This window comes from Anastrepha ludens, chromosome 2, assembly GCF_028408465.1.
Source record: "Anastrepha ludens isolate Willacy chromosome 2, idAnaLude1.1, whole genome shotgun sequence".
NCBI lineage: Eukaryota > Metazoa > Arthropoda > Insecta > Diptera > Tephritidae > Anastrepha > Anastrepha ludens.
Genome location: NC_071498.1, coordinates 40788272 through 40802909, shown reverse-complemented (window position 1 = coordinate 40802909; position 14638 = coordinate 40788272). Strand labels below are relative to the sequence as shown.

Below are 14638 nucleotides of genomic sequence, written 5' to 3'. Positions count from 1 at the left end.
TTTTCTTCAGCATCAAAAATGCCTGAAACCGAAATCGCACGTAATTAGTTGTTACAGCATCGGCACCATAAACACCATCCACAATTTCAGCGGCCTGGCTTGCATTTTCGCCTTTTCACCTTTATCAAAGAAAAACTGTAAAATTTACCGAATTTTCTCTTTATTAACTTCCATTGTTTACACTCTGTCACTCACAACTGAATGGTACAAAAAAAAAAAAAAACAGTAAAATAATTTTTTTAGTGTGAAATGTCACCTTGACTACGAGCATAAACTTCAAGTTTTTTTATCGATACTTTACGAGATATCAATCACTACAGTCATCTACCGAGAAAATAATGAATTTTTTTTCCCCCCAGACTAATGTTTTCCAAAATTTCGAGACCAGGTGCCGTACTTGAGCTTCAAAACCGTCATTGACGTCCTGGTACTATGATGTGTTAGTTCTCGGCTTTCTTTATATAAATAAAAAGTGGTTTATTAACGGGGTCTTATATCATTTCTCATTCTTTGTTGCAAATTTTAAATTAAAGTAATGATCTTGGCTTAATGCTCCTCTTGTGCGAGTGTCGAGCTTTAAGTGAATTAAATTCGATCTCGAGTTTTGTGTGTTTTTAATTACTTTATTATCAATTTTTAAGTATTTAAATCGTGTTCGATAGATATTCTATTTTCCATTGTAAATAGTCTGTAAAAAGCTTGTGTTCATAGACTGCATAAATAAATATTCCCCGTGCACTCTTTAAGTATGTATGTATATGTGCACATATACACGCATATATAAATTATTCATTTATTATTTTGTTTTAGCTGGAGTAACGAGTTGTGGATTAATTAAATTTGCAAGGAAATGCACATTTAGCTACATACACGTATATGATTTGTTCTTGTTTTAGAATTTCAGTTTAAATACGCGTATACTCGTATGCATGTATACTAGCATACTCATAAATTTACAGCTATATAATATATGCATATGTATTAATATCCCTCAGGGTAACCTGAACAAATGAAAGCAAAATTCTGGTTCAGAGCCAGTTCAATTTCCTAAAATTCGAATCAATCGAAAATAGTGACCTTCATCTTCAATGTGTGGCAGCATCAAAATGGAAAAGTAACCGCAATCAATTGACCTTCAGCCCTTGTGATGACTACGATTCCTGAAGTAACTCTCGAAAGTTGGTTCAATAAATATAAGTTGTGTTGTACTTGATGTTCTTTTATTTGGGACCTATTTGGAAACCTGCATTAACACCGCTACTAACCGAATCGAAATACAATGGATAGTTTCTGTTGCCAGTTAGTGCTTCTTTGGAGTAAGCAGAAAAGCACTAAAGTTCTCTCTCCACCAACAAAATCACACTTTATTGCATGACGTAGCAGGTTGGACGATGACAACATCCGATGCGGCGGGCCTTGAAGTGTTCGCTGGAAAGATTATACCGAAGATTTACGGACCTTTGAGCATTGGCGACGCGAATGTTGCACACAATGAATGTAAATAAATAGGCTTTATGTGCTTTGCTGCAACATCCACATAGTGCATCGAATGAAAATCCAACTTGCTCCGTTGCCTAGACCATGCCGTGCAAATGTTTCAGCTCAAAAAGTATTCGATGCAGTGTCGGCTGGCCACGGTGGAAACAGTACGGAGGTGAAGACATCCGCGTACCGTTATCTTGCTCTCAGTGAATTTGATATATCAGCTGAATTCCTTACGCAATAATATAATATTTGTATTAATTTTTTTATTGTATTGCAGTTTCATTTTTATTGATATTCACAAGGAAATTTCCCCTACATCGCTGTTCTTGTTTTTGTTTATTTTTTGTAGCGTCACTGCCAGAAACACTCTTATGATTGTCGCAACCTTGCGATCTATCGTTATTGGCTGCTAGTTGTAGCAGAGAAAGAAGAAGGAAAGATGAAAGATGAATTGGAGAAGAACTTGGCTTTACATGCTACGCCCATTTTGCGCACGTTCTTCTTCTTCTTAATAGGCGCGATAAGTGTTTACGCGATTTCTTTCTCGTGCTAACCGGCGCGAGTTGGGCACACCAAATGAAGCCAAGTCCTCCTCCACCTGATCTTTTCAACGCAGAGGAGGCCTTCCTTTTCCTCTGCTAACTCCAGCTGGTACCGCATCGAATGTTTTCAGAGCCGAAGCGTTTGTATCTATTCGGACGACATGACCCAGCCAATGTAGCTGCTGGATCTTTATATTTAGCGCAAGTTAGTAAGAAAAAGTTGCTGGCGTCGCTTAGTTAAACTCGGGCAAAATCATTTAGGCAGTTAAGAAAAATGCATCGGTGGAAAGTTCTCTACTCTCTCAAAATCTTATTTTATGACCACAACCTGGTTTTTGGATCGGTTAATTGCACAATCCCTCATAACTTTCCTAATTTCAATGCAAATTAACTTTTTTTCCTTTGTTGTGTTTTTTTGTTCAATTTGTTGAAAGGTGTAAAAGAAGCATTAATACATTTATAGGTATTTACGATTTTCCGATACTTGTTTTATTTTCTTCATCTCAACTTGGAATATATGTATTTTTACGATGCCTATGCGATGTGATCTATTGCTGTAACATTTTGCTTCCTCTGGCTTTCGATAGATGTCTGTAGTAGTAAGCGATAGGCGAAATTTACAGACTTAAAACATACATATGTATGCTACATAGCAACCCACACGAGATATGAAATAGAAAATGAAATATTCACTTTTTTAACAGCCGGCACAGCTCCGAGTGCATTTTTGTAAGAAATATGTTGAGAATAATTCTTATATTCTTTCGAAATACTTTCAGTGCCAGTACTATGATCGCCAATAGTTTCCATGCTTTAATCAGTAACAAAATCCAACTCGAAGTCTTGGCTTTCGGTCCACGTATTATTATCTATTGCTATAAATTCATCAGAAATTGAATAAGATTCCCCAAAATTTTTGGTACATAATTCCAATAGGGAAGTCAATGTTGCTAGCGGTAAGTCATCTTCGCGCTCAAATTCAGTTCTTATTTTTGTTAAACCCTGCTTTTTGAAACCTGTTTTTTATGGTTTCCATTGTAACCTTTGCCCAGGGTTCTTTTACGAAATGTATTACCGTTAAGATATTTATAATTATTTTAGTCAAACCAGTCTCTGAGTTTATCAATCGAATCACTGCCTCTAAAGGCTGGCAAACTGAAGTCGTATTACTCGGCATAGGAAAATGTGTGGAGATGTCCGTCTAATATGGGTGTCCGTTAAGAGAAGTTTTACTGTATATATGTATATGTCCTATATGAAATATATATATACATATATATAGCCACAGTAGGTAAAGTCACTAGTACCACGCTCACAAATCATTTTCAATTCAAGCTCATCGTATTAAATCCCAAGACAACAGGCTTACAACCTACAGCACCTGTCATATGTACACCAACGTTGAGTAAATAAAATATATAGAGGTTATAAAGAGCAGACAGTATGCATAGTAAATGCATGGGAATTTTTAATGCCCGTAAACCATCTTTTTCAAAAAGACTGCACTTTTTACAAACGATATGAAGTGTTACCTACTTCACACTGCTTGTATCTGTAAAACAGCTCATGACATCAACGTCAAAATTGTTCTAATGACAGTTCAATATATTGTTTATAAGCCATCAAAAGCATTTGCGTCTCAGTTTTGTTGAATTTTTTTGACGTGATAACGTCTTATAATTCGATTTAACAGGCTGCACGCACGAAAAAATGTGTCGTTACCTTGCTCATTAGTGTTACCTTGCTCATATTAGTGTTACCTTGCTCATATGTAGTTACCTTGCTCATTAGTGTTACCTTGCTCATATGTAGTTACCTTGCTCATTAGTGTTACCTTGCTCTTTAGTGTTACCTTGCTCATTAGTGTTACCTTGCTCTTTAGTGTTACCTTGTTCATTAGTGTTACCTTGCTCATATTAGTGTTACCTTGCTCATATGTAGTTACCTTGCTCATTGCATTGAATGAACTGCAAGCGAAAGCGCGGAAGGAACGACAAAGCAAACAAAGCAAACGAACGGCAACGTTCGACATCTTGCTCTCCCCTACTTAAGTGAGCGTATATATGTATGTATATGCGCATATGTACATATATAAATTCACGTATTTGTATTGGCATATGCCTTCTTATTGATTATTATTAATTTGATTTACTTGAAGAATTTAAAATAAAACCAAGTTTGTTAATAATACCTGTTGTTTTAATGTTATTATTATTATTTTTTTATTATATATGAGGGAAAAAATGTATGGTAATATTTACCATATCTATACCAATATTATAAAGAGGAAAACTTTGTTTGTTTGGTTGTAATGAATAGGCTCAAAAACTAGTGGACCGATTTTAAAAATTCTTTCACCATTCGAAAGCTACATCACGAGTAACATGGATTATATTTTATTTTGGAAATAGGGCTCGAGATATAGGTCAAAACGTTCACCCGGGTAACCTTTGGTTGTGTATGTACAATATGGGTATCAAATGAAAGCTGTTGATAAGTGCTTTAATACGGGGTAATTTTCATACCTATTGATGACTAGGGTCTCGAAATATATGCCAAAACGTGGACCCGCCGTGTCTTTGAACCGAATTAAACCAAACTTACACACATTGTTAAGTAGGTATTGAAGATGATTTCCGTATAGTTTGAATACCTATTGGTAGATAGGGTCTCAAGATATAGGTCAAAACGTGGACCCGGGTAACCTTCGGACGTGTATGTATAATATGGGTATCAAATGAAAGCTGTTGGTGAATGCTTTAGTACAGAGTATTTTTCATGCCGCTCCGTGACTGGGGTCTCGAGATATAGGTCAAAACGTGGACCCGGGTAACCTTTGGTTGTGTATGTACAATATAGGTATCAAATGAAAGCTGTTGATAAGTGCTTTAATATGGGGTAATTTGTTATGTTATGTTATGTTATGTTATGTTATGTTATGTTATGTTATGTTATGTTATGTTATGTTATGTTATGTTATGTTATGTTATGTTATGTTATGTTATGTTATGTTATGTTATGTTATGTTATGTTATGTTATGTTATGTTATGTTATGTTATGTTATGTTATGTTATGTTATGTTATGTTATGTTATGTTATGTTGTGTTATGTTATGTTATGTTAACGTATATTATGTTATGTTAATGTTAACTCATTCTCTATATCCATACAAAATATCTATCAAACAAATAGAATTAAAATTTTCTTTTGAAAAATGCAACCATTCAATCAGTATTTTCTTATGACTTTATCACGTTAAACTATCGTCAGTAAACCGACTTTACAGACAACCTCTTTTTTCTGTGATGGAATTCAAACGTAATAGTGTGATTGCGTTATATTTGGCTGGAAAATCACAACCAGCCATTGTTCGTGAGCTCAGTCACCGTGAATAAAATGTTTGTGTATCGCACTATAAAACGTTACAATGATACTGGTAGCATTGCACAACGCTATGGAGGTGGACCAAAAAAAACCACAACAACGCCAGAAATGACGCCTGTGCGTAGTGCCGCGACTGACAAAAAATTGGATATCTTCAGAACGGATTGGATGAACAAAGTTTTTCTTACAGATTATTAAAGGTGAGCATTATGCGCTTAATCTGACTGTAATATTGTCCATTTAGAGCGTTATTATTGTTTCAACAAATACACAGTTTATGAACGTTAAATCGATAGAGTAAACATTTTTCGGTAACCGAAATAAATTTCATCAAATTATCAATTGTAGTTTCTGAGATATTGATTTTACAAGAAAATCATGCAAAAAAATTCAATTGTTAATAACATAAACAAAAAGCGAAACAAAAAAAACTATTCACAGCAATTATTATGTGACAAATTCTCTATCCAAAAATGCATTTGATTTTAAAATCGGGAATTTGATGGAAAATTCGGGGCCCACTTAACGTGGTTTGACTCATGAATTTTAGCAAATAATAAGAAAAAGGTAATAAAATTCCCCATACACAGAGTATGAATCACTTTAAGAAGCGACAAATAGTTTCTTAGCAAAACTTTTAAAAAATTCAAGTTTTAACGGGGCAAACATTTGTTAAATAAAAAAATTCCAGAAAAGAGTGCCGCTACTTTTGTTATTTTCAAAACAATGGATCAAAAAGAATTTCGTGTTTCAATTTTACACTGCTTCTTGATGGGGAAAAATACCGTTCAAGTGAAGCAATGGCTTGAAAAGTGTTATGAGGACTCCGCGCCATCAGAAACAACAATAAAGTGATGGTTTATTGACTTAAGACGTGGTTTGCATGAGCATTTGACTATGAAAAAGCTCTGTTCAAAGTGGGTGCCACGTTTGCTCACTGCTGAGCAGAAACAAGAACGCGTTGATGATTCTTGATATTGGCAAAACTACATGAATTGAACTTTGAATTGCTCTCACATTCGCCAGCGACTACAGGCTGTTCGCAGACCTAAAAATGCTCGCCGGTAAGAAATTTCGGTCGAATGAAAAGGTGATCGCTAAAACTGAGGCCTATTTTGAGGCAAAAGATAAATGGTTAACCGTTCTACAAAAGTGATATTGAAATGTTAGAGCGACGCTGGATTGATTGCTTTGTTACTGATGGAAATTACATTACATGAGTAAAACTAATTTTAAACAAAAAAAAAAGTTATTGCTTTGTTAGGTCCGGGACTGTTCAGCCCATGTGCTATAATATATCTGAGGCGACCTTTTTTTAGTAGTGCATTAATGCGCCATGAAATGTAAAAAAAAAATTATTGATACAAATATTTTGTAAAATCTTATTTTTCATGCGTTAGGTTGAACTGGTTGACTTGCGGTCATGCATAGACTGGTTCGGCCCATAGTCCACTCGCATGGTGCCTATTCCTAATTTTTGAGTTTGTCGGTCGGGTTGAAACTTGTTTCAGGAAGTTAACCTGCAAGTCACCTTTTGGAAATAAAAATTACTTTCGCAGAATTATTTACTTGCATAGTGTGAATGCTTCTGCATTCACTCATCAACATTTTTGAGTCTGTCAGTCTTGTTAAAAGAACATCCTTTGCCTCGGCTGACGGCACATTTACCTCCTCGCCGACATATTACTGTATTTCCTTGCATCCGTTATTGCACCGAGTAATACTGATATTACAGAATCAAAATTATTTGTGTTTCAGGCGTTGGTATGCTCATCAGATGCAACAGCTTGTGGCAGTCATTCGAACCAAACAACAAATTTCAACCAACAAAATGCCACACCATTCTCCACCAGCTGCCTTACCACATAAACCAATGCAATTACATACATATGTACATGCATATGTATATATGTGATTGTATGCCCACAGAACCTTGCGCCTAAGTACAAATAAGTTAACATGTGTTGGAATTTGCGTTAAAATATGCTTGGTATCCCAAGAGCGGCGCCTGGCAGTCGCTTGCCACTGCCTATCGACTCTGTTGCCAGCAAATAGGCTGCGTCATGTTGTTAAAATGCGATACGTTGATGTTGCCCTGGTGCTTTTACTCGTACTCTCGTACTGTCTGCCCCCAGTGGTATATCCATTCGATGAAATTATACTAACCGCTGCGTTATTCGCAGTATGCAAGAGTTGTGGGTGAAAAATATGCATCTGCCTACACATATGAAATCAAAATCCTTGTAGCGCCCGAATGTATGCTATTACTTTTATGGTTATCTAATACAATATCGATTGGAACGTTTTAAAGATGGTTACATACCCAAAACATATTCGACAACATCTATAATGAGCCCATTCTATGAGATTAGGATGTAAAATTGAAGAAGCTGTTGCTAGCCGATAAGAGAAAACCAATCAATTTAGGTTGAATCACCGAGATTTTTGCATACGTTCACTCATGCATTACATATCATGAGGTGTTTAAACAACATTTGTATGCGTGTATGCGAACTTTTATGTCGAGAGTATTTTCACAATTTAACACATGTCAAGGTATTATATGCCTTTTGGCTGAGTGCCAATACATATTTCGAACAAGCACAGCAATTGAATTTCATTTTATTTTTTAGTAGGAATGATTCTCTCACCTTGTTTTAGCACAATTTGCTTAGTTGGCAAAAATAATGCCATAAAGAAGGATATTAAATTACATATTTTGATATTGAACGTGGCCTTTTGAATTTTTGTGCTGCGTGTAGAAACACGCTAAGGATCAAATATTCTGCAATTAAGTTTATATGTTGATGGGTAGGATTTCTAACATTTCAGCTTTATCGGAAATGGAGTTCCGCAGGTATTTATGATTTTCTATAAAATGCGCACGAATTTAAACTTTTATCTATTCAGTAGCCTGGTAAAATCAAACACGCAATTTGACGTGGTTTTTTCGGTTTCGGCTCATGTGGATAGCGCCATTCAGCCGTCTGTTGACTGGCTGACTGGTTTGCATGTGAAACTCATACACCCACGTCTCATCACCTGTTATGATGCGCTGGATAAACGTTGGGTCCGAATTCACTTGCTCAAGCATGTCTTTAGCCACCTTATTCCGATGAATTTTTCGAAAGAAATTCAACTCTCTTGGAACGAGTCGAACAGCCACGCATTTCTTGCCCAATTGATGGTGTAAAATGTTGCGAGTTGATTCGTGAGGTCACGAGCCACCTCCCTCAAACTCAAATGATGGTTTTCCAGCACCATTTCTCTGACTTTGTCAACGTTTTTATCCATTGAAGACGTTAATGGGTGACCAGATCAAATTTTCCACGACTTCTCGGCCCTCTGCAAAAGCCTTACATCATTCGTATACCCGTGGTTTTTGATAAAACACACTCGCCATAGGCTTTCTGCAACATTTTCAACGATTCGGCATACGAAATCCCGTTCAAAACATAAAATTTAAGACAAACCCTTTGCTCGATATTTTTATCCAAAGTGAAAATCGCAGAGCACACCTGCGGTTGACTGATATAATTAAATGCCAAAAACAAGCAAATTGACAGATCACGCTCAAACTCTGCGACACTATAGAGGATGGTTGTACCAACATTCCAGCAAAAAAATTTGGACATATGTGTAATGCGCGCTTTTTAAATGAACAATTCCCAATACTTTTTTACAGAATGTATAAGATCTAAACACTGATTATAATTGCTTTGACCTTTTGTCTTCCTTGTCAAATCGGTTAAATGCATGAAAATATATTTTCACTTAATGTAAAGAGATGCGTTGATATCACCTTTTCAAAAACTTTGAATGTTATTCCTTCCTCTTATACTTTATCAAAGTTAAAGAGTTTTCTCCTCTAGGCGTGACATTTGACTCCGGTTTTACATTCGTAAATCATGTTAGTCATTTATTGCCGAAAGCTTATGCTAATTTAGCATTTCGGGGGCGCTATGCGGTAATACCGTAGTTTTTCCTAAGCTTGCATATGAGTCTTTGATTTGGAATCGAATTTATGCTTCTCATTCAAATAGAATTCAAAAGTTACAACGTAATTTTATTCGATTCGCTCTGTAACCTTTTCATTTCTCTTATCCGCAGATAACCTGCTACTGTGGTGCCACAATGGACCGCCAGCGATCTAATTGAGTTGGTTTAGAGACCTTCCACCTACTTACCTACCTGCCTTGCTGCTCTATCCTCTATGCTCTTTCCTGAAGGTATTGCACAATTTGCTCACTCCAAAGAGTATTTAATGTTTCATAAGTCGTGAAAATACACATTTCTTGAAATCTAATAACTGTGCAGGATGCACTTTTAGTACCCAATAATCAATACCTCAACTAGGTTTAATTCAACACTAGTCAAGTGTTTTATTACGCATTTCAATAACTTTCTATTTTAATTTTATAACACTAAAAACCCCTTTTATTTTATATCGATTTAATATCTCCTAATTATTTATGTGTTTTTAGTTCACACCTAACTCAAGCCAGATATTTCCATTCATTACTAAGGTTATATATTGCCATTAGAGAAATAAAGCTCATATGTAACTAAATATTTAGAGACAAAATGTATTTGTTTTCTATTTTTACGATAATGCATGGTAAGCACGTATGCCACTGCCAAAAATAGCACGAATAATCATTTAGAGGAGCCTTAGGCACACACACACTCTGTACGTGTGTAAGTGTAAGGTAGTTGATGAATTTCATGTGAAAAGCAATTATTGTAATGCTACATTTTCTGTGCTATTTATACATGACTTTCGGATACACCCATGGCTAGAAGACTTGGTTAGGCCTTAGGGCTAGAAGGTGAATAACCCTTAATTGGGTCATTTTGCGAAATACAGTTGGAGGCATTTAAATCCGAGCGCACTTTTTATACACGCGCACATCTGCCCGAAAATAATATAGTTGTATTGCATGTAACAGCATAAAATAATCCAGTTAGATATAGACAAATATTATATATGCCGAAGTATTCCGAATGAAAAGTTGAGTCCTTGTGCGCGGTAACTCGAGCAAAAATTCATCTGTTGCACTGTGATTTGATACAGCTATTACTTTTTGTCTAATATAATGAAAATAAATGAGTGAAATCGGTCTATAGCCACGCTCCCTTGCCATAGTAGTAATGGAAATTTTCTAGAAAGATATAAAACAACGTGAAATCTCCATTGTAAATAAAGTGAAATCACTAAAATTTGGAATAAATATTGAAGCAAAAAAAAAAAAACGAAATGACGTAAATAAAATTTAAAAAATGGACTACGTCTTGACTAGTTTAAGTGTTCTTGAAACACATATCATTACAGAATACTGCTCCATTTAAACTTTTGCAAGAAAACGCCATTTTATCAATCAAGTTAAGATAACTTGGAGTTATGTTGCCCATCGTAGGTAACTTTGGCGTCTTTTTATAGTAAAAGGTAGTGTGTCACCTAAAACTGCTTCGAGTTCATTTCAGGTTATAGGAGTATTGCAAGAAACGGTGTAGCTGACGAGCTGTCTAAGCTGTTTCTTTGAGTTGGTGTCTCCGAGTGAGAGAATATGGTTCTCAAGTCAGTTTAGCAAGTTCTGAGCGCAGCTTTGAAGTCTTTCTGACCACTGTCCGAACGGAATGCATGCGGAGGGACGCACTATAACTTTAATTCTCTTGTGTTTTACTTTTCTGAGGCAGAGATCCAGACATAATGTCACACTTGTTAAAAAATATCTAAGGAGTTATTAGTTAAAAAACTTCTAAGGCTATCAATGTCGTAGGACTCGATGACCGTCCGAACGGAATGCATGCTTACATCTGCTTGCTTTTTACTTACATCTGAGGAAATATCAGGCATGAGTATTATCAGCTAGCGGAATATTACGCTTTTTTCGCCCTCAATTTATACTCGTCATCGTATCGATATCTTCTTTTACTCTTATTTTCTTTCTTCCATCTTCGTTTCGTGCTTAGACTTTCCTAATGTTGGTCTTCCATTTGAAATCTTCTATTGAGTCCCCACACTTGACGCTACCATCTTGTCTAGCTTCAACTACACCTGCCGCACAAAATTTCTATTTAAGTGCATACCAACTACCTGTGCGGATTTCAATGCCCGCAACTGTATGCAATAAATTCATATGCAAATTTGTGATCATTAACACATTTTTCATGAATAATCGATATATGATTGACGTTAGAAGTAGCGATGTATTTACTTATGTATATTTGAGCTGGGCTGCGTGAGCAAGTTGATATATTGCAATAAAACTTTGGTTAAAAATTTAATGTTATATTGTAACGCAAGTCCATAATTGCGATTGACGAAAAGATCTGTATCCATTAGAGTATCCAAAAAAGACTGGCATTTTTTACCTAGCCACCAGTCCACAGCTGTATGGAAGCTCAACTGGTAGTTGTCTTGGCTACGAAGTCTGACAGAAGACTTGAGTCCGGTGCCATGGGAACAGGAGCCGTCGGAGTTCGCTTAAGCTGTTCATGAGCACGGTGTCTCGGGGAGCATCGTGGTGGTTATGGTTTAGCATCGAAACGCGGGTAGAGCCTTTTTGGTTCGAGATGGAGTTGAATTGCAACTGGATACCTCACAAGGAGACTAGTAAGTATGTTCAAAACTACCAATTGGTGCCATAAATGCTTGTAGCATTTTGGATCGTTGATCAACGCATTGATTCGATCCATTGTTCCTTTAACCACCGAGGGGTAAGGCCGACGTCGGTTGATACCCACTTGAATCATACCGGATATTGTCCCACAAAACTGAAATTTTTTAACGCATATCACCCATTTTATTCATTTTGTATTAAAAATTATACGAAATTGTACGGAAGGGTTGGCTTTGTAACGGACACAACTAATTTTGGGGGTAAAAGTGATACCGTGGGAAGTCGGAGGCACCCTATTTTCAAATATATCATATCTATATTTCGGCCGCCGTAGCCGAATGGGGTGGTGCGTGACTACCATCTGGAATTCACAGAGAGAACGTAGGTTCGAATCTCGGTGAAACACCTAAATTAAGAAAAAGTTTTTTCTAATAGCGGTCGCCCCTCGGCAGGCAATTGCAAACCTTCGTGTATATTCCTGCCATGAAAAAGCTCCTCAAAAAAATATCTGTCGTTCGGAGTCGGCTTGAAACGGTAGGTCGCTCCATTTGTGGAACAACATCAAGACGCACACCACAAATAGGAGGAGGAGCTCGGCCAAACACACAAAAAGGGTGTACGCGCAAATTATATATATATATTAGGGCGGGTCGATTTAAAAATCGTTCATTGCTCTGTGAAAATCGTATCCTAGGGATCAAAATAAGAAACTTTGCCGAAGGAACCAAACCTCTAAAACGAATTCTGATGCCCCCCAATTTGGGTCGAACGAAAAATCCCACTTTGACCCATTTAGAGTGCTCCAATCGAGTCCAAATGTATGACCGACCCCCACTAACTTTGGACGGCCGATCCACCCATGCCAGTGGCACACCCCCTGGAACTCCCCTAGGGGGTTCCCCATACAATCATTTCAAAATATCACCATTTTTGGCCTTTACATGAGAAAAGAAACTAAAAAGTTCGACCCAAATTGGCGGACATCAGATTTCGTTTTAGAGGTATGGTTCCTTCGGCAAAGCTTCTTATTTTGATCCCTAGAATATGATTTTCACAGAGCAATGGGCGATTTTTTTGCCTCCCCACAAATCGACCCGGCCTAATAAATATATATATATATATATTTCAATCTCTGGAAACTTATTTTTCGGGTTTTTGAAGTAAAAGTGTTTAAATTTGTTAACCACACAAAACTCTTTCTCTATGAAGATAAGCACTGATTGTTTTACTTTCAGAAACACTTGTATTATTCGAAACTGTTGGCATCACTTTACTTTAATTATTGCTTGTAAAAAACTTAATAAAATACGAAGGTATTAGGTTGAATTAGTTTTAAAGGTGACACACAGATGGCGCTATTTATCACTTTATCGCGTTGGCAATACTGAATATATATTCATGACAAAGCCTCATCCCTAGGCTTTGTTTATCAGTATCTGTCATTTCGCTGAAGTATAAACAACGCAGTGTTTTCGTGCTCCGAGTATGTCAACTTTCGTGCCGTCGAAACGCAATTTGCGGGAAGCTTTGCTTTTCTGCTTCAATTTGAAAAAAAAAATACAGCCCAAGCCCGTGAATTGCTGCAGGAGGCCTACCCAGACCATACTCCGTCGATTTCAACATGTGAGTACTGGTTTCGACGATTCAAAAGTGGTGATTTTCACACCGAAGACAAGGAGCGTCTTGGCCAGCCCAAAAAGTTCGAGGACGCGGAATTGGGGGAATTGGTAAACGAGGACTCGTGCCAAACCCAAGAAGAGCTTGCTGAATCATTGGGCGTTGATAAATCAACCGTTTGCAAGCGTCTAAAAGCGATGGGAATGATCCAAAAGCAAGGACATTGGGTCCCGTACGAGTTGAAGCTGCGCGACGTCGAACGGCGATTTGTTACGTGGGAATTGCTGATCGAGCGACAAAATCGGAAGGGTTTTTTGCATCGGGTGGTGACTGGCGACGAAAAATGGATCCACTACGATAACCCAAAACGCAAAAAATCATGGGGTTTGCCCGGCCACGCATCAACGTCGACGGCCAAGCAGAATATTCACGGCAAGAAAATCATGCTCTGCATTTGGTGGGATCAGGTCGGCGTCGTATATTTTGAGCTGCTCCAACCGGGCGAAACAATCACGGGGGATCGTTACCGACTGCAATTGATGCGTTTAAGCCGGGCATTGAAAGAAAAACGGCCGGAAACGGTAAAAAGGCACGACAAGGTTATTTTGCAACATGACAACGCTCGGCCGCATGTTGCTCAACCTGTCAAAAAATACCTTGGAACGCTTGGCTGGGAAGTGTTACCCCACCCGCCGTATAGTCCAGACATAGCTCCCTCCGATTATCATTTGTTCCGGCATATGAGTCTCGATTTGGCGGACCAGCGGTTCTCCTCGTACGAGGCTACCAAAATATGGGTTGAGTCATGGATAGCCAAGCAGCGGCCAGAATTTTGGAGAAACGGCATCCGGAAATTGCCCGAAAGATGGGCGAAAGTTGTAGCTAGCGATGGCCAATACTTCAAATAAAATATTTTGTACCGTTTTTTCACAATAAAGCCCCAAATCTTCGAAAAAAACCTTTAAAACTAATTCAACCTCCATAAA

The 14638-nt window shown here is 37.4% G+C and overlaps 1 long non-coding RNA gene across 1 annotated transcript; it reads right to left on the bottom strand.

The window, feature by feature from the left end:
• Positions 1 to 3693: 3693 nt before the first annotated feature.
• LOC128857317 (uncharacterized) lies at positions 3694 to 4187 on the bottom strand. The gene is made up of 3 exons (XR_008453927.1): positions 3934 to 4187; positions 3825 to 3897; positions 3694 to 3749 (listed from the first exon to the last, which is right to left on the bottom strand). It is a non-coding gene; the product is annotated as an uncharacterized LOC128857317 (long non-coding RNA).
• Positions 4188 to 14638: the final 10451 nt, after the last annotated feature.